General features: G+C 41.7%; 1 protein-coding gene across 1 annotated transcript in view; it reads left to right on the top strand.

Moving 5' to 3' along the window:
- RPS6KC1 (ribosomal protein S6 kinase C1) overlaps positions 1-26207 on the top strand; it is a 205683-nt gene that overhangs the window by 113252 nt on the left and 66224 nt on the right. Inside the window, exon 16 of the mRNA XM_080408435.1 lies at positions 1-26207. This exon is cut by the window's left edge and continues 20295 nt beyond it; it is cut by the window's right edge and continues 66224 nt beyond it. The gene's annotated coding sequence lies outside the window, so the exon portion shown is untranslated.

Consider the following 26207-nt stretch of genomic DNA (forward strand, 5'->3'; position numbering starts at 1 on the left):
GTGAGAGTGACTGTCACCTCCATCCCTCTGCTGCCCCGGATGTCTGCTTACTTGACAGCAGAGCCCAAAAGCTGACCCCGTCCGCAGCCTGCAAACTGAAGGGGAGCCGGGGGAGGCAGATATCACCTCTCAGTCACAACGTGCCCAGGCTGCTCCAGGGGCAGCACAGCAAAGCGCTGGCCCTGATCTTCTTGCATTGCCATCACCTACCCTGAAATTAGTAACAGCACGTCCAAGGTTAGTGGCAAATTCAGATACCCAAGCTACATAGGAGGAAAGTGAATAAAGGACACTGGTTGCGTACAGTATAAGCAGTTGCCTTAGACAATGTGTGACCTCTAAATTAAAAAGACCAGGATTAGTGAAGAGCTTTTTGCATTATTGGGCCCATTTACAAAAAGCTCTAGTCCTAATTGTATGGTACCACAGAGCTTTAACTCGAGCACATATTGGTTTTGTAACCTGATCCCCACATAAATCATAGTTGGTGGGAGCGGAACGATTAGTGCCTTAATCTACTGGAACTACACAGTATCTTTAAATCTGAATTTTCCTGATCATTATGGGTATTACAAGAGTCAATTAATTTATATTTCACACAAAATGTAATTAAATCCCATGATAACCTGACTGTGAAATGAAGGGGGGGGGGGGGGGGGCGGCGATGAGGAGCAGTGGGAGAAAGGCCTTTCCTGGTGGAGCTGGCACCCAACGTGTGGTGTGCCATCAGCAGAGGCGAGTGGCCTCCTCTTCAGCTTCACAAAGTACAGAAGTCTGGGGCTGAGGGGGTGTAATTTCCTAATTTTGTACTGAGCAGCTGTGCTGTCACAAAAAGAGTTTGCTGCCATGTACTTCCAATGCAGCCTGCAAGGGAAGTGCACGGTGTTTGCTAACCCATTTAAGTACTTGGAAAAGAGGAAGGCCTTGATGTTGCAAAGAGCCCAATGCCTGTAGTTGGTCACCTAAGGGAATCCACTTATGACTCTATTACCCAGTAAATTAGCAGAGTGCTTCAGTCAGGTATATTTATCATGAAGAGAACTGAAGATAATTAATACACTGCATTGAATGCAAATTGCACCCACAGCACTTATCTCATTTTCAATTAGCACAAATGTTACAGCACTGCAGGCTTGTTATGGTTTTACCATGGGCTGGGTAATTAATTTCTGTGAGCTACATATCAGACACCTAATAATGCCGTTTATTAATAAATGTCACCCCAGGTATCTGTTAGGAGAGGTAAATAAATTAAATGTTCAGTTGTCTGCCCTGTGCAAATCTATTCTTACACCTCATTGCATCTTTTCACTTGTTTGTTTATCAAGGAGAATGACTACGGAGATTACAATGACAAACAAAGGAATAGGAGGAACAATAATCCGTACCCAAAGCGGTGTTCCTGTCAGGGAGCCGCGGGCCGATGGCAGGAGCCCTGCTGCCCTTGGCCCTTTCCCGCCCGCCCGCGGGCACGCAGCCGGCTGAGGTAATCCTCCTGCCAGGGCTGCCGGGGCCCTTGAGAGGAGAGTAGTGCCCCTCAGATCCCCCACTTCCAAGGAATCTGCCAAGCACTTATCAATATATATTTCTGTCTGCAACTCCCTCCCTCAGAACGTCTTAGCTGCCCCCTGCCAGAGTCCATGTTTAAAGCCGTAGTGGGCAATGACCCCACAGATTTCTGTGGCATTTGTGCTCATTGACTTCTGAAGTAATCTCAGGTTTGTGTTTTTTGCTTTCCTCCCAAAATTTCAGAAAAGGAGGCTGGGTGCAGGTGAACCCCCTGGCCTGTCTCCTCCTCGTGGGGGCTACAGCCCCTGGCAGGGGTGAGCCCCTCTGGCCGCCTCAGGGCCAGGGGTGTTGGGACATGGCCTACACCAGGCATTCCTGGAGGTCTCTCCTCGCCTCCGTAACAAAATGATAATGACTATAGCAAGAATGAAGCAGCTGCATATTCTCTGATCTGTTCCAGGCTTTGGGAAAAGAGAAGAGTAGGAGGTGTGCAATTTTGACAGACTGACAGAGGATAAAGCTGGGTAAGGCCCTTATGCAGGAATACAGGAAGAGCAGGAAGCGCCATTTCCCCTAGACCTTCTTCTTTTGAGCGGGTACATTGTATCTGGTAAACTTTATGGCCAACTTCTGCTTTCAAAGGTTGCAATGTGAGTCTAGTCACCTTTGTGAGGAAAGGTCCCTTTTTTTGGTCTCATTTGATTTGGAAATTTCAGCAAGTCACACTAAGAAAAATAGTTGAAAACGCTCCAGCTAACCTGAACTTGAAAGAAAATCAGTTCACTGAAATCTTAGAACAGCTGTTAGAGTTGGAAAATATGCATGGTCGAACACAACCTGTTGTGACTTTTAGCTTCTCTGCCAACTTCTTTTGCTGTGTCTGTTCAAAGACTATCTGCTCCTCTGGTTTTCACAGCAGAGACCTATGCCACATGCACTGGTGGTGGCTTTGGTGATCCCTCTTCTCCAAGGAATCTCACAAGTAGGTAGCTGCAGTCACTTTAAGCAAGCTTTGCTTAATCTGTCTTTGACCATGCAGGCCTGATGGAAATTGACACAATCTCCACTGTGTGGGTGCAATTCAGCTGACAGAAAGATACTTTGTTAGTAATTTCTTACTGCAAGTACAGAATCAAGGCAAGTAGAGATGTACTGTATAAATGCTTTTATTCTGGTATACATTAGGAGTTCTGCTAGTCTGAATACATTGGAAGAATAAATACTTCTAGCCTTTATATTGGTAGAAATCTGAGTATGGAACAAGCATAAAATCTTTCTTGAAGATAAAAGAGTACGTGCTGCAAAACTTTAGGTGCAATGCAACACTCGGTTCCCTGGATATAGACATATTTAGTAATAGCTGCATTACGAGCGACTTGTAAGTTAGCTATGGGGAAGGAAGCCTCTAACAAGTGACTCTTGCCACAATAATTTAATCAGTTTGTTTCAGCAAACACTGCTCTAAAGCAAAGTGCTTTCATCCCTTAAGCAGATCTTCATTATTTTTCCTAGTTTTTATATGGTAAATAATTTCCATGTGCTTCCTGGTAGCATGACCTACCATGTTACCATCGCCTGCTGTGATCTTTTCAGATTGCAAGACTCAGAGGTAGCTCACTACTTGAAGATGGGATTTACAATAATGCTTTAAAAAAACCTGCAACACTTGAAAAATCAATTTAAAAAAGTCTTATTTGGATTAAGGTTTGTACTCCAGAGAAAAACATGTAATTTTAAAGGCCAAATGACCTGCCAACATCCTTTAAAACCATGTTTACTATGCTGAGAAGGATGTATAAACTCTCAGTTTAAACAATTATAATAATATCTATGCTGAGGAGCTGGCAAGGTATAGAATTAACACAAATTCCTTATTTGAATGGACACAATATATACAATAAAAATAGAGATGGTGAATGCACTTTAGTATCTGAGTGATACTCTGTCAGAGCCAGGTTAATTCCCAGGCATGACAGGTCCAACATGGACTGCTGACCTGAGTGTGTGCCCTGCACTTTGGCTCCTTCTGCATAGCCACCTTGCCCCGGGAGGCAGAGCACAGCTGGTGCCAGGGCCATGCCAAGCCAACTGTACCATGCTGACCAGACTTTGGCTTTGCTGGTGGGACTAGTGCTACCTACAGAGTGAGGATCAATCATGGTCTGTCATATATATCTTATCAATGTATACAAATATCTTAAGGGTGAGTGTCAAGAGGATGGGGCCAGGCTCTTTTCAGAGTGCCAAGTGGGAGGACAGGGGGCAACAGGCACAAACTGCAGCAGAGTAAGTTCCTTCTGAATATGAGGAAGAGCTTCTTTACTTTGAGGGTGGCAGAGCACTGGAACAGGCTGCCCAGAGAGGTTGTGGAGCCTCCTTCTCTGGAGACATTCAAAACCTGCCTGGATGCGATTCTGTGTAACCTACTATAGGTGAACCCGCTCCAGCAGGAGGTTGGACGAGATATCTCCAGATGTCCCTTCCAACCCTGACCATTCTGTGATTCTGTGGGGATCAGGTGTTATAGAAAAAGTCCACTAGGAAGGGACCCTGCACTGTTTGTCAGTGCCTTCTGATGGGATCATGCAGCAAAACGAGGAGATTTTTGCAGGGAGTGAGGCCTAGGAAAGGGTTGTTGGTGGCTGAGGTCAGTAGTGAGCTGGTGGAGAGTGAGCTCACATGGTTCATCCCCATAATAGCCAGCTCCCTGCACCAGTGAGCTTTGTACCTGTGCATGTCATGCAGCGATTTCCTCTCCCACCTTCCTGCCAAGGGAGAAGTGGATGTAATAGAGCATTTTGGTTTTGTGTTTCTGATGTTATTATTTATGCAAGTCAGAGAAACATGCCTTATGATGGAGGGGAAGTTTGGTGAAGGCTTGCATTCCCTGAAGATGTTCGATGCACAGGCTGAGGGCTCTGGACAGATGTGTATGATTATTTCTGCAGAGACCTCACAGGGCTAGTGAAGTGAATCTGTCAAAGCTGCAGTGAAGGAAACGTTTATACAAAGTGTTAGATGTGACGAGGATAGTAAGAACGAAGACCGTGAACTCAATTAGGAATTCCATGGGAAGCTGGTGCCAGGCCCAATGCCAGATTTGATATGCCTTTGTCACTGAAGAGTTGCATTGCAGCAGTAAATGAAGTTTTCTAAGCATGAATGCTGCGTGCTTGCATATTTCAAATCACTATAGTCCAGCTGAGAAGTGACACAGCCATGAATAACGGAGACAAGGTCATCACCTGCCAGGGTGGCAGAAAGCCTCCTAGCTAATGGAAGAGAACAGAAGTGTTACTTGCAGAGGCTGCTATGGAAAACTTAGCATCAGTAGCAAATTCAAGAGCGCTCCTAAATTATGAAACAAACACACCAATTGTGGAAATGCACCAGTGTGCCAGGCATAGTGCACTCAAGTGACAAGCTCTTAAAGATGCTTCCCTGCCTCACATCTGTCTTACCTCTGTTTTGCTTGGATTTAACCAGTTACTTTTCTTCCACTGCTATGTTGGTGGTAGCAGCATGTGTATATACACAGAAATTTAGGTATTGCTGTATTTCACCTGCCTGTTTCTGGCAATTCAGTCCATGCCGTATCACCTAGCAGGTCTGTGTAGACACAGGGAGGCACCGCAAAGAATACAGATCACAAGTCCACAGGAGAGAGGAGTGTCATGCTGGAGACAGCATTTTTTCACAAGTCACGGGGTGTTTCCCAGCAGGATTGACTCAAAATTATTTTAGTACGTTACCCTGGACTTCTGCCACCCATCAAGCGAGACAGCAATATCTCATGGTTAATGCTGAAGTCAAGGAGGATGAGGATGGATGTCTGCCCTCTCCCCACTGACAGGAGGGCATCATCCATCAATGCCAGTCGAACAGCTCCAGTTCCACAACCTGGCTTGAATCTAGACCATGCCAGATCTCAAAGATTCACTTCTAGCAGGTTTAGTCCAAGCTGTTCTTTGGCTAGCAGCTGTAGGAGATTTCTTGGGAATTGGGAACCATCTTGGATGTTAGTTAGGAAGAACTCATGTCTGCAGGGTAGATTTCCTTGAGGCTGGGTGACAGTCAATTCCCAACATGTTGGTAATTCTTGGTTGGTGTCCTCTGTCTCCCCTCTTTCAAGACTTCAGCCTTCTGCCTTGGGCTCTGGAGCAATCCTGGACAGATGGCAGTGTGAGGAAGCCAGACAGTATTGCCGGGTTAAATCCAGGACAAATGGATACTCAAACAGAGCAAGTTCTGAGGTGTAGCCACTGCAGCCAGAAGCCCTGTCCTGTCAACACATTAGTAAATGCCTATTCCTCTGGTCAGCTGGGAGCACTTTCTATGATTTTAAAATAAAGACAAGTTTTGGCTAGTTGTAGAAGAATTCCCTTGCTTTTTCACAGGAAGAGGAGGGGATGGAAAGCATTTATAGAAGATATAACTATTTGGTCTTTGGATCCAGTGATGAAGCTGAGGAAGCGACAGATCCCTCCTGTTAATTAAATTGTAGGAAAGGACTATAAGAGGGGACGGCATTGCATCCATTCATCAGTACAATCTCTCCTATGGTGAATGACAACTAGGTGTCTGCTGTGATACTCACGGTAGATGTATGTACTGGTGACCACAGTGCACAGAGGTGGTCCTGGCCCCAGGGTGGTGCTGGTAACAGTGCGAGTTAGAGTAACTGTCCTCAGGCCAGTGCTGCAGGGCAGAGGCAAGGAGTGCTGGCTTGCACATCACCCACACCAGCAGGACCCACTTGTCCATTGCCCTTCACCCTGACCTGCAGCATACTTAGCCAGCTCCAGCTGTGCTCAGCTGCTGTGGAGGCTGGGTGAGCCCAGAGCCGTCATGCCTCTGTGCAGATCAGTGTGTGCTGAAGTGCCTTGGGAAGAGAATAACAGAAAAGGTAAAGTCTGTTAGCTGCCTTGATTTAGCTCCCTATGATTATTTATGTCTATGTGTGAGATTTCTTTTGGCTCTTTGGTTACTTCTGGATGTTGATACTGTAATGGAGGTCCATGGTAGTGGTTACTGTTTACTGCTAGGTTGGAAAGAAACGCTCTTGGCACTGGAGGAAAATAAATGTGAATAGCCTGAATATGCAACAACTTTTTCCTTCCTGACTTATGGGTGTAAGTCAAAGCCTTTAAGTCTTTATATTCCAGTAGTTTCTCTGTAGCTATGTGTTAATTCCACATTTATATTTTTAAAAATACCGATTTATATTTACCTGTGTTTCAAGATGATTAGTGGGTACCAAGCAACTGATTACACTTGCAGCCAATCATGTGCCATTAACAGTTAAAAACGGCAGGCATTGTTGTTTCAAATCTCGTTTGGTTTGGCAAGGGTACAATAGTAAAAAAATAACAGCTAAATCAATTGCTTGAATATACAGTTTTTTTCACCCTCAGGCATCTTTATCAGCACAATTTTGATTAATAAATGTACACTGATGGGCATGTTCCTATTGCCATTAGAGAAAATCTAGTAGGTAATTCACTACTTTTCTTGAAGGGGTGGATTTTAGAAAGTAATAATAATAAAAAAGAATTACCTAATTTTTATGTTTAGAGGAAGTCAGTCAAATTTGATAATACTTGTGTTTGACCCACAATCTGAAGAATTATTTGCAAAGTTCTGTGAGCTATTTAGTTTTCCAAATTACAACATTGACTATGTTTATTTTTATTTAACAAACACAAATTCCAGCAAAGTATTGTTTGCCCCACCACAAACAGGTCAGAGTTCGTAATAAGCATATGTGTAATGAAGGTAAACTAATATTAGCAGGCAGTGGAGAGGGTCAAATATTTAATCTGAAACTAAGTTCGTCATTAAAATGTGCAGTTTTCTGTCAAACAAAATGAGTCACAAATTTTTGCTGCTTTTAGTGAATTGTTTTAATTTGGGGAAAAAGGTAAAAAAATACCACCCTTCCCTGTTCCCTTTCAGCATTTCTAAACATTCCAACATGTTCTACAACTAAATACTTTGATTTCTCAATTTCAAATATTGTTTGATTTTCAGAATTACTTCAGTTTGATTTAAGAAAGTTAAAAAGAAACAGATAAAATTTGAACTAAACTATTGTTTTGGAGTGAATAAAATGTTTTGCTGAAATGGTATAATTTTCCATTTATTTTTTTTTTTCTAAAGCTTTCTTTTAAAAAAACAAAGAAAACTTTCTGTAAACTTGTTTTAGATCAAAGCAACAAATGATTACATGTTATTTCTTTATTTGGCTTCGATTTGATTTGGCTTCTTATAACCACTTGAACAAATCTTGTATGAAGAAATGTCAATTTCAAGTTTCTTTGTTCCTGGAAACAATAAGATGTGTTGATTGTTGGCTTCAGGTAGAAGAGTCAATGGGATGGTGAGGACCCCTCTAGGGCTAGGAACTTTGGAGTTTAATCTTTCTACCATGAAAGTCAATGTAAAAATGTGTGGGTAGGATCTGGCCCATTGTAACTAATCCTGTGAATCAGAAGGCCTGCATATTCAGGTGCTTTACTGGTCTTATTGCCAGTGAATCTATGGTATAAGAAAATTACCTTGACCCTGTAGTACATGCCCTTCTTTGCTATCGTTAACATCGTTAAGGTCCTTGCAATCCTGCTCAGTGCTGTAGATATCATGCTTCACCACCTAAGTACTCTTTTTTTGGTAATCTTTGCTCTAACAAGGAAGCAAAGGTTGTTGTGAGCAAAAATGAGGATGGGGGTGGGGAGGATTTTAATCAGCAAGTGATCTGAGAATAAAGAAAGGTTACCTGTTTGTTTGTCAACAGGATGAAGTAAATAAGAGTTAAAAAAATCTGAGACACCAGTCAAAGGCAATCAAATATGTATTTAATTAAAGCAAACATAAAAATTAAAGTTACATGTTGAATCAATAAACAGTACTTTTTTCTACATGCATTTTGAACAAGACAGATCAGAATCTTGCATGATGAAGACATAATGTGTCATAATAATTAGGAACACAGACAAAAGAACAGCTAATCAACATGCAAATTTATGCAGTTCTGGCGATTCAGATGAGGCAGATTTCTACCTCTTTTTTTGCTTGATTCATCTTCATTGCTAATCATCTGAAGGCTGCCAAATGTTCACTGACACTAATGTATTATAGGTCAAGAGAGGCAGGTCTTCACCTATTACCCCCACAAACAATATGCTTTCCTTCCCTGTTTCCTCTTCAGGATTTTCAGCAATTACTGCCAGATGCAATCAGACTCCTTGAATAGGAGCAACTGGGGCTTGTTTGTGGCTTGGATTCATTAGAATCAGGAGGATGAAGAAAGGAATAAATTACTTAATTGCACAAAAAAGTTGCAGCCAAAGTGATGGTGAGAGAAGCTGATTGTGTAGTTGCGTATTAGGCCACTCTTGGAATGGAGGATCTTAGAATAGCTGGTAGTTTGGCCTTCCTGATTCAGACAGATTTGGGTGTCCTCCAAAACAGATGGCTCCACACACCATCTATTCTTCTCTTTGTCAGGTTTTACCATTTATTTGATCTTGTTCATCTATGATGCTAGTTGTATTAGATGTAACACAAATATGCATTCAGATCATATCCATTTAGTCTTGCATCCCAACTTTTATTCTTTTAGCCTTGTTTGATGAGATGATCAAGTTGAACAAAGCCCTTGTTGTCCTATTCCCACACAACATCCATACATAAAATACCAAAAACTGAGACTAAAGCCTTGCACAGACAAATAATCCTCCCGTGTCACAGGTTTTAAAGGTTTATTTCTCCCTGTTTTATCAAGAAGCCCCCAGCTCCGACAAATGACAACCAGACACAACAAATAGTTAATTTTTATTTGATCCCATAGAAACAAACATTTGCATATGCCCAAGCAAAACTGCCCGCCTCCCATCCTTATGCTGAGACCCCTGTTCAGATATTCTCTTCAGGTTCCAGGCCATGTGTTATGCTTGTGGGTGGTCTTAAGATCTTAAAGAAAAGCTTTGCTCTGTGAAGTCATGCAGCACCGTATGTAATTAAGTGCCTTTTTTTTTCCCCTTCTTTTTTGCAGAACTCCTCTATGTTTCCTAATTTCATTGGTTTTGCGAATGATCAACACTTAGTGGAAGAGCTGCCTTTCAGGTAATGGTTAACATTAACTTTTTTAAAATGAGATGTGTGGTTAGGGATTCACTTCCTGGGTGTCCCACTGAGCACAGTACTGTTCCAGAGTACTGCTCACTCATGGAGGCTGGGACAGGGTCGCACATACTTTCTGATTGCTGGGTCTGAAGTGTGTATTGCTGTATTTGCAGGAGAGCCTTGGCAGCTGCTAAAGGTCTTTCAGCTGGGGGAGTTGGGGTATTCCTTGTTTGCCCAATTATTGTGGGGATCTGTGATCAGAGAGGGGTAGGTCTTTATGTAATAAGATGTGGTCCTGGATCACAATGAACTTTCAGAGTCTGTATTCATTTCTTTTTTGGCCCAACATCTGTTGTAGCCTTACAGATGCCCAGGAATGCTGCTTCACTCTTCAATCATGTTTAGGTCTTGAGTGCACGATGCAGATTTTCTAGGTACTTTTGAAGCCAAACCTGGAGTTTGTAAAAGATGTTAATATTTTTTCAAAGTAAATGGAAACACCCACGGGTATGGCAGTGCAGTTGCAATGCCAGAGGGAGAGCTTAGGCTCATAGTTTCCAAGGAGACATGCTTGAGACCCACTTCTTGCCGAGCCTGACATCTGCATTGTGCCTTGGGGACAGCTATCCCAAAGAACCTGAGATACCACCTGTTGGCTTTTTAGAGGCCATGTGTTGATGCAGGTTCATGAAGGTCGGGTACCCTTCAGATTGCAACTTTACTTTTGGACTGAAGCTGATGGAAATTTTTGGCCAGAACCCCTGTTGCACAGCCTCTGGTGGCCATCTTGTCCCCCTTGTACTCCCCTCAGCCCCTCCATGATGTCCATGGCCCGCTGTAGCTTTGGTGCCAGGGTTTCCCCACTCCACTCCCTGGGCAGAAGGGGAAGGAGCATCATGTCCCTGAGGAGCAGCAGGGCACATCCAATGTCTCCCCCTGCCCTGTACCAGCAGCATCTCCCCATTCCTGTCAGTGAAGAAAGAGGAAGGCTGGGCCTGCTGGAAAAGCAAAAGTAACACCGTGCTCCGTATGCTGCTTGCATTCCCATGAGCAAGTATGATTTTTATTTGGGGTGTTTCATAGGGCACCAGTGAATGCATTTTATTGCAAGTCTTGGAGACTTAATTTTACTACTGTGTCACTAGGGGGAGATTTTTGAAGGCACAAATGCATTTAAGTGCTTACCTCTCTTTTGAAAGTCAACAGGAGTTATGCATCTAAATGGCTTTTGTGTCTGAGGGAAATAATCACCCTGAAATGGGGAGAACCCACATATCTGCTGCAAGTGATAAAGAAAGCCAATGGGTGAGGCTACACTGAACTGTTTTGGTTTTTTTGTTGGCTTTTTTTGTTTAAATTGCCCTAACAGCCTTCATTTTTCACAGGCTGCGGTGTGGTTTGTTACAAAGCATTGCAATACCTCATCTCCTCAGTCAAAATCCTCCTAGATGGTTTTGTGATAAGAAGACAGAAAATCCATACAAGGAACTTGTCTTTGTACAGACGATACCTGACTGCTTTTCGTCTACAGTTAGAGAGATTCAAGAGCTGATGATGTGTTACAAAGGCTCCCTCTATCTGAGGGTCCCCTCAGAAAGGCAGGGGGAGCTTTGCTTTGACAGGCTTTAAAGTCTGTGTAATCTCTTGCAGAACGGCCTTTGCTTTCACAGCTCCTCATGTTGCAACATGTCCTGATTTCTACACTTGTATTTGTCACTGAAATGTTGCCTGAGCAGCTTGGGTGAACAGTGCAGTCAGGGCTGCTCACCTTGGGTATTTACTATTTTTTATTTTGTTGTGAAACTATCCTAATGCACGGAATATTATTGATAGCATTTGAGTGAATGACTCTACTGTTCTGAATGGAAACACGAGGGAAGGTGAAGGATGCAAATGAATACTCCTGTCTGCCTGGAAATACAGAAGCACTGGCAAAGCTTTGGGCGAAAAAAAGGCTATTTGTGTGAATATTGGTGAAACGGCTATGGACACAGTTGGAGCAAAAAGTCCTCTGGAATGTGCATGTTTGCAAGTGATGCTTTAACTAGGTCTAAGCACCTAGGCTGGGCACCTGTAGCCATAAGCGTCTGCATTTGTTATTAGCAGTGTTCTTTAAATGCTGGTGTTTCCTATCAGAGTAAGGCACAGGCTTGGAAAATGGACCTTTCTGTGTGGAGTTAGCATGTCTATGGGCAGACCACCATACTTTGTATGTGTGCAAAACAGAGGTTAAAAAGGTTGCTGTCCTTTTGTGTTAGGAGCAGCATACGTCACCTTGCTGGTCTCTGAAGGCTCTTGAGGAACTTGTGCCGATTGGTGAACTCATTCGTTCTGACAGTCTATTACCTCCTTTGTTTTGACATATTTTCACTCTCCTCTTAATGTTTCCTGTTTTCATGAATCTTCCCCTTCTGCTGCATTTTCCTGTGGGTGTTTTTTGTCTCCCAGATGTTGTATGGCCAGTTATTTCAGTAACTCTTTGCGTACTACAAAACTGAAAAAAAATGCAAGTGGAAAAAACCCATTTTGGAATGATAGTGTATTTTCCATACACATGTCACATGTTGGCTCAAACATGTTCAACTTATACGTTAAAAATCTATCTAAAATATTGCATTACAAAGTACTTAATTATTATATCCATTCAGTATATGATTTGTCATCTGTTAATTCAAGAAGCAAGAAGCTGTTTTAAAATAGTAACAATTTGCTAGCAATGATGGATTTGATATTTATTCAGTGCTTGAACCTGTTTAATCACAGATTTGTTTGATATAGGTAGTTTAGCACTGCAGAGTTCTATGGAAAACCACAATGTACTTATTTAATGGCAAAAAATATAGACATAGGGCAGGATATTTGAAGATGCATGCAGTAGCTCTTATTCTAACTTCCCAATGTTTGGCACTTCTGAAAGTCAGGCAATTTATTTAGGTGCCTAATTGCACATTTCTACAATCGAAAATGTCAGCCTGCATGGTAAAGCTCAGCCGTGCCAACTCTTTGCTTACCAAAGTAAATCTATATCCATGCAGAGTTATCAGGGTTAGGTTCTTTTCCTGTATGGCATAGTTTATATATAGTACACCCTTGTACTAATATGTAGTGATTGCTGTGGGAGCTGAAATGGGATGATCTCCTTAGTTTTACATATGTGTATTGCCTGTCTTTGACAGCTGGTTACTGAAAACTTTGCAGTGGTAAATACAGATAAACCTGGGTCCTGAGTTCCAGAGGTTTTGTCCATTTACCTCTGAGATTTAGTTGCCATGCATATGTATAAAGCAATATTTCACAATGGAAATGGAGAAATAATGTGAAAGATCATTTGAAACACACAGTAACTATCTTTATCGTAGTTCTGTCAGCCTTCAGCTCAGTTCTGCAAGTGAACATTTCCTAAGTAAACGACCTTGAAGCATGTTTCTTCCCCCAATTCACTTGCATTTTGGATGGGTGTCACTAGCTGAAGCAGTTGTAGAACCTACAAGTATATGTGGCAAGTTTTTCTCCCAAATCCTAACTGTTGGAGTAACTATTTAACCAGTACATAAGTACTTGGAAAACACCTGTGCTGCATACCCAACTGTTTCAAAAAACCCAGGGTATGAAAACCATACTGCCTTTGAACAGGCTGACCCCACGTAAATAGTGAGTTCAGTGCTGCTGGAATGCGCTAATAGGCTTGTGATGCCCATATGGCCAACAGGGTTTGCTGAGTGGGTCCAGCTTAGGGGAAGTTTGACCTATGAAACCAGCAGAATGAAATTTCTTGTTGGCATCTGGCCTGACTGCAGTCTGAGAAATCTTGTCCTTACCTTTCATTGAATTCAGATTTAGTTCTGTTATGTAAGACCTCTGCTGAGTTCTCCTTAGGTCTGCTACTTTTCAAGTGCATCTCCTCCTGTTTAGAGAAACTGCTTCTGGCCTAATGTTTCTGCCACTTCAGTAGCTTGGCAATGTCCTTACTGGCAGATGAAGGTGGGCATAAATAACTCCTGAGAAAAACTTTGCCACAAGACAGGATCCCAGAATTTCTTTAGTCCCTTTCTTCTCAGGTCAATACCAGGATGCTGAATATCAGAGGAATTAAGTCTATAAATGCAACTGAATTCTTCAAAGCAAAAAATTTCACTTTACATATGTTGCTGACTGATGGTGGCATTCAGTCTTTTCCCCATGGAGCTAGGAGCTGCATTGCTAGAGCAAGAGCTCCGAAGTTGTGATACCACTGGTAACTTGTGACATGCAAGGCACTTCAGAGTGGCAGGTAGTGTGCCAAGTGCAGAAGTGGAACCCTTGGCAAAAAGGATTTCAAAGCTCTTGGTTTATAAGCATGGAACACATGATTTTGGAGGATGGTCTCACCAATGATAGTCTTCCAAAATCCCTTGTTACTTTTTGTATTTTGAAAATTCTACCTGACACTGTTAAGTTATTGGGGTGCTATCATGCTGTCACCTGATTCCTTTACCAGAAGGGCTTGTTGGCAGATGAGTTAAGAGTTAAGGGGTTTGGACCCTTGATGGCAGCAAAGTCTTCTCTTTAAATGTATAATGTATTTTCTATGACCTCTTACAAGACAATGGTACCTGGGATTTCTTTCAGATCCAGATGGAAAGCTTTTGTTAAAGGGAGTGGTAATGAGGCTTAGTAAGATTTGTTTTTTTGTTAAGAAAAGATCATCTGGTGCTTGCTTTTGGAGCTGGTTGCTCATGAAGGTTTCTAATTCAGGGTCTTAATTTTTGTAAAGCGTGAATTACAAGAAGTCAGAAGAATGATGCGAAGAGCATTTAATAATGCACATTCACAAAGAAGTGGTGTAACTACATTAATTAGGCAAGTCTTGCGTAAAGATGCAATGTAATTATATATTTGAGACAGTTAATTAGGGAGCTACTTGGAAATTTCAGTGAATATTAAGGTAATTATACATAAATACTATAACCATTAAGACTGCACCCATAATGAAAGCAATAACTAATTACATAAATAACAGCATACTTATGTTTTTACATTACCAATACCTAACAATACTTCCTCTATTTCCCTGCTCTCTTTGCTATGCAAATGACAAAACTTCCATTTTTAATTCAGATATTCTTGCAAATTGTTGGGGAAACAATGAACTTTCCTCTTGTTCTCTTTCTCTAGGGAAGACTGGACAACTGTAGTTATGAACACCTAGTAGGAAGCAAGTCAAGCATACTACAGATGTCTGAAAGCTACATGTGGAGGTTTTGGTGGCTGTCCTTGGATTTCATACAGGCACAGGTCTGAGAAGCTAACTAAAGAAACTGCATAACTTTAAAGGTAATGGTTTAGACTGTTTAGGCAGCTTTGAGTGAATCAATACTAATGGTTAGATGAACGGCTCTCATAGAACGGCCCTGCATTTCGTAGTGTTGGCCCTGTGGGAAAATCCCTGATCCATTTCTTACCATTTATTTCTGTCAGGGTTTGGGGTATCTGTCTGCTGTCACCTTCATGTTCACCTAAATCTGCCAGCTTCCAATGACAAGAGTGTGACAACACTTAATGTGCTGTGCACACTGCTATCCTTTTCTCATGCTACCTCAAGACTGAAACTCAGGCTCTCTAAACCCAGAAGAACTACTAAGCTAAGAGCTTTATATGAAAAGCAGCCCTAATGGCTCAGCTGAAATAGAGAATAGTTGCTTCCAAATGTACTTACTGAATCGATGCTAGTTTCTAGCAACTCTCATCTAAGGATCTAAAGGTGTCTCAAAAGCCCTAATAGGTAAGGTCTCAAAATGAATGTGATGGAGAATTTACAGGTGGGGAAACTGAGGCCCAAAGAACTCAAGTGACTTGTCCAATGTCATGAAGAACATCCAGAGTCCCATTGTAAGTCTCTCTGCTCTGTTTTAGTCACAAAGTCATCCTCTCTCCTGCCATAGGGACATGGCACATGGTTTGGAGTCTAGCAATGGTACTCTTTTCTCTCTTTGTTAATCTTCTCCAAATAATTAAATTGACCTAGTGAGACAGTGGAGTTCACAAAGGAATGTAATTTTCAGCCAGTTGTCCATATTATTATGTTTCCATCAGACATCATGACTAGCTGTCTGAAAGAGCCCCCAGCAGCATGGGCTCTGTGCACATTTCTAATATTGAAGTCACTGTCCTGCAGAACAAGGTCATAATTATAGTTGGTCTGGCACCTGGGAATTCTGCCAACTTGTGTGTCCTGCCATGCTAAAGAAACAATGAAGGCATTTCTTTCCTTGCAAAGTCCCATTTCCATTAAGATATCTACACTAAGGTATAAATGCTGAGGCAAAGTTAAGGATGATTTAGGACAACACAGTAAATTTTGCTACACTCTCATTGCAAACTCCAGGGCAAGTAGCTGTATGCAACTGAACCATATTTTCTTAGCTCAACAACAGTGACCAATGATGCTTCCTGCCATAAAACTCAAAAACCTGTCAAAAGCTGGGGGGACCTTTCAAATTATTTTGAATCTGTATAGATAGTGTCATAATTCTGAGATGGCTAATCCTTTGAATCTCTATTACTGTAACGAGTTTACACCATGGCTTATGTTCCAAGGCAGATCAGGTCTTACATCTTTTTCGTACTGAAGTAATTTCACTAACTTTTTAAGCTCTTCATTTCTCTTAGAGTGAGACTGTGGGGAGCTGATCTTTGTTGTCATTGTAATACATGGACACTGAACTTTGTGTAGATCTGTTGAAAGAAAGATTAATTAGCAAATACTGTAGCACTAGACATGCTACCAAAGATAAATTGTGTCAGATTGCTGTGCTATCTTTCTCTAAGTTTGTGACAAAGAGAAATATAGTAGCTCTAATTCATCAAGATTTCTCTAAAATGTGTAATGCAGTTCTACATGAAAGAAAATAATTTGGACTAGAGAACATAGGGCACAATAAATGTAAAGAGATGACTATAGGAGGATTGCTGAGAACTGAGCTGAAAGAACTGTCAAGGGGCAAGAACAGTAACTAACAGAGTTTATTATGATCAGTCTTCTGACTTATCTGAACATTTTTATTTGTGGCCAAAGCAGAAAATGTGTGCAAATGCAAAGTCTGTAAGAGACAGAAAGCTGAGAGGCCTTGACAATTCAGAGAAGGACTGACCGTGAAAACAGGAGAAATGGAAAACGGATAAAATTAAGTACTAATAAACCACAAGGTCATGCAGATGTTTTTTTGCTCTGAGCAGGAGGCTCATCGACTGGAAGTAACAGAGAAGTGTTTTGCTGAATCTCACAATGGCTGACAACTGCTGGAGCTCTGCAACAGCAGGGAAGGGAAATATTCCCTGAGATGTTCTCCTGGATGTTGCATCAGGGGAAGCATATCCAGGAAACATGTGGGATTCCTGACTAGTTTTGTACAAGGCACTGGGGAGATGCAGAAAAAGACAGAGTCCAGAAAAAGGGCTATTAAATTGAGATAGGAAATGTGAAATAAAAGACTGTGTCTTTAGTTTAACAAAACTAAAACTGAGTAGGGGTACATTGCTCCCTATAAATACATCATCAGGGTGAGCGGTAATAGAGAACTGATTAAATTAAGGGTATACTGAATACCACAGGCAAAATTGATAGGAGCCGACTGAATAAATGTTCTTTGGAAAAGGGATGATGATTTTTAATATCATTACGTTTTGGAGCAGCTTTCCAATAGGAGTCACAGGGGCAAGAAAACTACCTGGTTTCAAGAAAAAAACTTGGGAAATTTATCAATGAGGTTGTGATGTTGTGATATCAATAAGATATGATGTGTCAGACATAGCAGGGGATGACCTGGGAGGACTCTTCCAGTTCTATTTCCTATGTAAAACTATTCAATAGAGCCCCTGGTCTCTAGAGTGTTTTCCTGTAAAAAGACTTCAATAGAAAGCTAGGGAAAATGGCCTTTCCTTTGGATTCTTTGTTTGCCCTTATCTATACAGGAGACATAGATCCTATCAAAGTGCCAATGAATCTTGCGGTAGGTTGGATGCAGATCTCTTATTATCTGTATGACAATACCTCTCAGAGGTCCTTCTCATTACTGGGGCCCAGCTACTTTCCATGACCTGACTTTTATGATCCCAGTTCATCTCTTAGCTAAATCCATCTGAAGCTGTTTCCTTGATAGCCCCTTTAATATTTTACAGGTTTCTTACAGTTCTTGTATTCTTGTAATCTTCTGAGGTTCTGCACAGCAAGCCAAACAATCTTCTACCTTTCACAGTGCCATCAGCTAGCCAAAGCCATGAGTAGATCACTGATTCTCTGAGATTAAGATGAATAGCAAATTGCCCTCCGCTATCCTGAAAAGATCTGAAAACTCAGTCTAGTTGTAGCAGGAACTGTTAATAATGGATGATGACTGACAAAATTCATAGGTGTGAAAGGAGATTTACCAGAAGCATGGTGTTCATGCATACTGCTCATTGATTGACAGCCCCAACAGGTTAGAGGTTACCCATGGAATACAGCCTTGATGGCCTAGGATGAAATGTTCCTTCTGACCCTTCTGTAAGCTAGTGATATAAAGCACTGGCTAACATATCATTAACTTGCAACACCACGATGATGGGATTAAGACCCAGAGGGCTTTATCTTTACCTTATTAATGGCAATTAAAAGCTGCGTGACAGTTTTAAAACTTGTTGATGTAAAGAAAGTTAGTACCTGTCTTATAGTAGCACAGTAAATAATTGTCTGGTTGCTTTGCTTTTCGTAATCTGTCCATGCAGCTGTATATTATCATTATTTTGCTGCAAATACAGCTTTTCGATTTATCAACAAAGGAGCAGGTAAGGCTCTATGTAAATATTAATGAAGGACACTTCCCCGTTGGATTTTTTCCCATTTAGACTGCTGAGCATGAAAGAAGTAGAGGATTTTCAAAACTAATGACAATATCTGTTAGAGCTGTTTTTCAAAGCCTAATTACCCCCAAAAAGTTTTAAACCCAATTTTCAAACTTCATCTGGATAATTTATAGGGCAGGTATTAAAAACTGTCCCCACCCTTCTTTGTATGGAAATAGATATTTATTCCTTGGGTGTTAACCATTGGTGGAGCTATACTGGTTTCATGGCAAGAAGTTTCATACCTCTTGTCCTTCTGCATATTCAAGGAAATGTGACTACTGACAGAGCAACACTGTGAGTGCTGTGAACTAAATCTAGCTCTTTTATGTGCTGCTTCTCTTAAAATCTCAATCTACATTGGAAAGAAATTGTCAAATCCAAATGTGTGCAGTCTGAAAAGTTCCCTCTCCCTCAACCATTTGGTGGCTGTTCTTGCAATCCTACGTATCCTGATAATTTAACTACCCTGGTTCTGGCGTCTTACTTTTGGGGCAGTATTTCTGAACCACCTTCCTCACTCCTGTTTTGCTGTCCAGATGTGCCTTGGGTGCTGTTTCATGAGAACTCACTGTCATGGTGTTGGGGAACCTCATATCCTGTGAATCCTCGATCCCTTGGGAAGCGCAGTTAGGTTTTGTGCTCCCAGGAGCTGATCTCAACACTGCAGAGTGACAGAGTGGAGCAAAAGTCCTCCAGCAAGCCACAGAGACTTGTCCCCACTTGCTCCCCAACAAGCAGGGGCTATGGTGCTAGGCCTGCCTTGCTCTTTGTTAAGATTTGCTGGGTCTTTGCCTCAGGGTTATAGAGGCTGGGGGACACCTCGGTGTTTGGTATTGCTCTATTGCTTTCTGACTAGAGAACTGGAGTCTTAGCTTTTGCTGTTGCTGTTATTTCAGAGGTGTCAGCAGCTGTGGCAGCCTGCAGTGGCCTCTCCCTGGCTGTGCAGAGCTGGCTTCAGGACTCCCACTGGGCACTTTCTCCTCCCAGCTCCCCAGAAGCTGTGGGGCTGGGAGATGATGCCTGTCATTTTAGCCTCTTAGCACTCCAAGGCAGAGATTGCCTTACACTTGTAGTTTATACACCCTCAAGCACAATGTCAGCATTACACATTAATTAATAATAGTGGCTTATATTGCTAATCACTTAATTATAAATTACGTGTGCTGGTTATGCCTGCCATCACATATTACTTTGTAGTTACATAGATATACACATAGTGTATCTAGGCTTTTGTAAATCAGCTTGTAGTTGTTCAATGATACAAAGGCAATGCCAGCACATAAATCCGATGTAAACTGCTAATCATTTTTAAATGAAGACAAAGCAATCTGAATTTTAAATCCATAATGCAAGAGAATTACAGTGCATGTGCCTGAAATTTAGGAAGAGAACTTGCTTTGCAAACGTTTCAATTGTAAGTAAAATTCTGACGTTATGCGCATTACATGGTATTTTACTGAAATCACACTCAGTGGCAGATTTGCATAAATGAATGTATTGTATTTTTTATAACTGTGAAAGCTTTAATTACCTAAACTCTAATTAGGCTTGCATTTTTCAGAAAACACAAGATATTAGCTTATTTTGTAGTTGGCTCAACTTTAATGTTTTCACACATTTGTAACTCATACGCAACAATATACTATAAAGCACAGGGAAAACACAGAGATGAAGGCATCCCTGGAATTTCTGAAGCTGATTGGTTGTTTGTCCTCTTGGTGTATTTAAGCCTCAATGCATTGAAATTTTCTTGAATGCTGTCCTAGGGCCAAAATCACACCTGATGTAAATTTACCACAGCCAAATTTGGTAGTGCTGCATCAAAGATGAATATAAATGAGTATATTTTAATAATTTCTAGGAATAAAAGTGTTGTGTGAAAGGGAGTTATTGATGTTACTGTTTTATAGTGGAATTTGTCTTGTGTTTTTGGAACTTGCAGAGTTCTACAAATAATTTTTGTACTGTCTAGGTACTTGGCCTGCTGAGATTGCAACAAAGATTTAGGCAAACAACGCAGATTTTGAAAAGACTCTCGCAATAGGACTCTCACTTGGCACCTAGTGAGTCACTGCAGTGCCTTTCATAAAGTGGGAAAAATAAACCAGATAAATAAACCTACCATTAATTATTACTCCTCCTTTTGCCTAACCTATGAAGGACGAAGTGTTAACACATTTTGTGATAATTCAGCTGAATTTTCTTACTTGCTTCCATATCAACACACCTGTTGTGTCTGTGTTGGGTAGTCTAGATTTTGCCCTTTCTGCTAACTTAAAGCTGTGAAATTAGCTGTGTGTCACTGTGTATCTAGACTGCTGTAACATGCTCAGACAAGAGCTACTTTTAAAGGCAATTCACAAGCCTGTGCTGGAGCAGAGCATCCTGCCCAGCGTTCACCGAGGGCATGCTGCTGAGAGCATGCTGCACCCGTGTTCTGCACTTGCTGTTAATGCAGGTCTACATGCTGTTGATGTGCTAGTTGTAGTGTGTAGCCTTCCAGATGCTCAGAGGAGTTCTGCTTTTCTAAGTCAAAGGGAGGTGAGGATGCCTCGCCTCTTGGTTTGTGTGGAAACTGTATAAATCTTCCAGTTTTATTCTAGGTGCTGCTTGCAGTGTTTCTGTCAGATGAAGCCAAGCAGCACTACAGTCCTAGCCTAGCCTGAACTGAAGAGAAAGACTGTAAATATTTCACCCATTCCTATTACTGAGGGTTTTGACTATATTTTGTCAGGAGGAATGAAAAAAGGCAAAGGAGCATCAGATGTATTTCTGTATTTTCTCCTCCTCTACTGTTTTTAATCCTTGCATGACTTGCAGCAGAAAACTTAGAGGAATTCTAAAAATGAAGTGTTTAAAAGCAAAGTAAGAGATGTAAACGGTTAACATCTATAGGTTACATTTTGTTTTCTTCTCTAACCTCAAGGCTCCCCTCTTATAATGTTGACTGTTTTTCATTTAATTAATCGTAGGGCCCTGGGAGGCATTCTCCCTTTCAGTGCTAGCCTGGTGGGAATGTATTACAGTTTGTGGTATGTAGGTAACACCCACTGGAGTGATGGATGGCACATTATTAAAAGTGCCTTTCTGCTTTTCTTGCACATCATAATATTGTCCTAAATATTGTTTTTAACTCATGCATTTACCTGAGATTGCAAGGTATCACTCGAGTTTCTGTACCAAGGCAGACCTGTGAGTGGATTCAGTGATTATGTCAGCCCTGCTAAGAGCAAGCAGCCTTTAGAGGGGCTCTAAATCCAGGAACCTGTGTCCCACTCCTAACCAGCTGCACCATGTCTCTGGAGGTTCCACAGGCTTTGTGTGTGTGTCTACCAGATGGGTGAAGCTCCTGACATGTTCCTGTGTAGAACCATGTGTGTCCATCCTTGAACTCTGAAAAGTCTGGCCTTCAGATGGTATAGGTACAGCTATTGGGGAAGATGATCCTGGATGGCATGGAGTGCACAGGTATATCCATCTCCTGTTATTTCATGAGGGCCATGTTCTTCTAAACTCCTAAAGGACTGTGAATCCAGGCTTGGACCTACAAGAGGTGTTGTACCTGATTGGTATGAACCTGGAGAGGACTAGTTCTTCTTTTCCACAAGATGCAAAACATCAGCAAACTCAAATGTGGGGCAGTCGGTAGCTGTCTGTCTTTGAGGTTCTTAGTCCCTCTCAAGTCCCACATGAGTCTTTCTGTGGGATATCCTCCTGGAATAAGGTACTGAACGGCATGTGGGGGAAGGGAATCAGGCCTAATGGTATGTTATTTGGCATTGATGCTGCATATGTCGCTGTTTTCAGATATTTTCAGACAGGAATAAGGGAATGGGGAGCCCTGTAACTTCAGGATACATCAAACACGTATGATTTGAACAAGGAAAAGTAATACTGACATTTTGTGCTTGAGTGAAACCTTTATTTTCTTAAAAACAGAAATTAATGCCAAATGACACCATCAGCCTGATCAGTCAGTATAAACAAATTAAATAAAACACGTTCAGTTCCTAGACCTACTTCTTAGGCCTCCCAGTAACTTTTGGGTATTATGGTTGCCAGCTTCTCTTGTCTGTAAGTATTTTTCCTTTCCTTTTGTGTGAAAAGCATCTGAAAAAAGTAGTTATATAATGAGAAAGTATTAAGTGGACTAGGAACTAGTTCATCAAATGCGGAAAGTAGACACTTATTTAGAGAAGAATGAGTGAGTCAATTCCCAATCTTACAAGCAAAATTTTGTTCACAACTGTGTGTACAAGAAAAAGGAACAAGCTGCAGGGAGGAAAGATTGACCCAGTATCTAAGTCTCAGCCATGGCACTGGGACATTTGGATTCAGATCACTCATCCCTTGGGAAAATTTTCTGCACTAGTTTTGGCAAGGTCTTTTTGCCCTAGTGCACAGATACGACAACACTGAGTAGCCACAATGTCAAGTGTCACAACACCTACTTCCAGTGGCCTAGTGCCCACACTGAAATTAGCAGCCTGGAGGTAGGTACATAGACTTGCTATAAAATCTATATGGAGTTCAGAAGCTGGCCAGTGAGAGACCGTTGCAAGGTGCTTCACTCTAGGCATAGACTTTTAATCAACACTGTTTGTTGCCTCCCTGTACTTGGGCTTTGCAGCTTTAAAGTCTCTCCTGGAGTTCAGTGTCTCACTTTTCTTTCAAGAACCAACAAGGAGACAGCAGTACTTTATCTGATACTTTACTGGTTAGCACATTCATCTAAGACATCTGAGTTCACTTTCCTTTTCTTCTACCTTGGCTCCTGCAGAAAAAGGGTGTAACAATCACTTGACTCTGTAGCACAGTAGTTAGCACACACATCCGGGAAAGGAATTTTGTGTGGCAAAGACTGTGAAGCAAGTAATAGAAATCAAATGCTGCCATTACTGCTAGGAATGGTTTCCTCCTTTAGCTGTGATGTATAGGAAATGGAGAGCAATGATGGTTTTGTATGGAGCCATGTCCAGTAGACATGTTCCAAAGGTATCTATAAGACCAAGCTGTTCTGAGATAGACAGAGGTGTGTGGATGCCTGCTGGGGCATAAGTACTTGATGACCACTGAGTGACCGAGCCTTTTCAAGACATCATTTCTAGGCATGTACAGAAGCAAAATTGTAGAAACTGGGGAAAATGTAATGCAATCGATTGATATGCCAAAAGACTCCTGGGTGTTCTGAGGATTATGTCTTTTTCCATGCAGGCTAGATATAGCTGCCTAAGCCCTGCTGTGGGTCTGGTCCAGAATCTCTGTGTATTAGAGTCTTCCACCAGTAAAATGCAGATAGTGTCCTTACCTCCCCTAGGAGTTCATGTATTATGCCCTATTATCAGATAAATATCTAGCATAAAAAGGACAAAGAAAAGTTAACAGTGTCCCTTTCAGTCTACAAGCTGGTAGGTAAATACCATTAGAACTTGATGTGGGATGTTTTGAAGGACAGAAAGGTAAAAGACCAGTATTTCAAAATTGCAGGTAATTTGTGGGGAGACAAATTTGTGATTTTCCCAAAGTTGGTTCTGAATGGCCCTGGGAAGCCAATAGCAGCTATGGATTCCCAGACTTTCTGAGACCAGACCCTAGGAGCTGCACCTGAGTCCCCTAAAAATGGAAGCATCTGAGATCAGTGCGAGAAAAATTTTGGCGGAGTACCCTATGTCACACAGTAGGCTTGTGCCAAAGCCAGGGCCCAGCATCCTTTCTCCAAGTTCTCGTAACAATAAGAACAACCTCCTCAGCAATTGCCTTACAAAAGGTTTGAACATCAGGTTACCCAGAGACATGAGCAGATAGTAGAGCAGTGATGTACAAATGAAAGTCCTACACTTTGACCTCCAACCACATGAAGCCCCATTACAATAAATATCCAACAACACATCCCTTTCCACACCACATGGATGCTGCCTTAGGTACAAAGGTACTAAAATGACTGTTCCATGTAATAAAACATGGTGGGAGAAATTATGAAGTATAAAGTGAGGTTATTGCCTTCACTGCTAATTAAAGTTTACTGTATCTTCTTGCAGCTTTGTTTAATGGGCTCCTACATATCATGGGGTGTTTCTTTAAAGAATTAAAAGAAAGCTCTTTTTAAGGTCACTCACTTGACCTCGATTCATTGTGTTGTGAATGCGGTATTGTAGTAGCACATATTGTGTGGGGTACAACACCATGTGCTGCTCCAAGACTCCCGTGGTAGCTAAGCACAAAGGGCTGCGTTAACGATGGTGTGTCAGCCTTAGCTTTGAATTTCCTTGCTTGAGTGCTAGTTTTCATTACTGACATATAATATATGGTGTTAACCATTTCAGCACTGAACTGTGCACCAGGGACACACCACCGCTTGTGCTTGGAAATGGCTGTTTCTGAAGTGCCAATGATCTGAGGTACAATTATTATTTTATTACTTAATAGCACCAATTAGGGCAAGCATTGTCAACTAGCACACAATGATCTCAGCACCACAGTGTGATATAACTATTACAGTGAGCATCATAGCCTGATACTTATGCCATATAGGGAATAAAAAGCTTTCTTTTTTTTTTTTTCTGATTTGGCTGAAAATTCTGCATTCTGAGTTTTTCGCAGAGGCACAGTTTGTTTCTTTGTGCCTTCATTTCCTCTTCAGATAAAATCTGCAAAGCTCTCTGAATATTACTAGTACTTTATGTAATATGTTTCCTCCCACAAAAATTTTAGTAGTAAATCATGTGGCACTGTCCTTTGATGGCTAAATCCTTGCTTATTTTCAGTTTTCTCTTGCATCTTTTTCCCAGTCTGCTAGCTGAGTCTAGGTCTGTGTTTACATCATACATCTCAGGCTGCAGCTGCTGTGGACCCTCTTGTTTGGTGGAACTCTGTTACTTTGGTATCTTGGCTCTTTATCTGGCTCGGGTTGCTTCCTCCTCAATACATGTTCCACTCGTGAGGCGAGTGATCCAAAGCCCATTGAAGTAAATGGAAAAATTGCTGTTGATTAAATTATTTCACATCTGCACTCCCTGGCTCTACCAGCTTCTTCCATTGTCCACACATCCTGATTCACAAATGTTTTAAATGACAGCTTTAGGAACATGAAAGCCTTTGGGGCAATGGCCTAAAGAGACAGCAGAGGGTAAAATCTGTGAGCATTATGGTGCTATAGCTGTAGTATTTCCATTAATCAGTACTGAACATCTAACTGAAAAGCCTGCCTCAGACAGGCAAGGAAGGCTTGTATTTCACACACTCAGACAGACAGGCAGCCCCCATCTTAGAGTGTAGTTCACTAGGAGGATTATTTCCTTCCGAATAGAAACTGAGCATTGCCTATATTTTGCTGGAGGATTTGGTTTGCTTTGCTGTTTTCATTTCCATTCCTCTTTCATGTGAACGGAGGGCATCAATAACACCAACTGTCCAAGAACCTGATTAAGGGTGTTGCAGAGTAGAAATATGTAATAAGTGCCTGATCACAGGGGATGTCAGACTGAAGGACTGTGGAGAAGCAGTACCGAAGCAGCTCTGTCACCCTCCTGAGCTCCTGGAGGGATCATCACTGCTGGGGCCCAGCCTGGTGCTAGCAGATGTGTCTAAACTGTGGGACCCAGGAGTGTTCCCCAGCTGCGTCCTGATGGCAACTCTGGATGAGACCTGGAGGGCTTCATCCCTCCCTTATCCCCAAATCCTGGCACTCATTGGGGGGAAAATCTGGGAACATG

Source organism: Falco punctatus (genome assembly GCF_963210335.1).
Source record: "Falco punctatus genome assembly, chromosome: 12".
In the NCBI taxonomy this organism is placed as follows: domain Eukaryota; kingdom Metazoa; phylum Chordata; class Aves; order Falconiformes; family Falconidae; genus Falco; species Falco punctatus.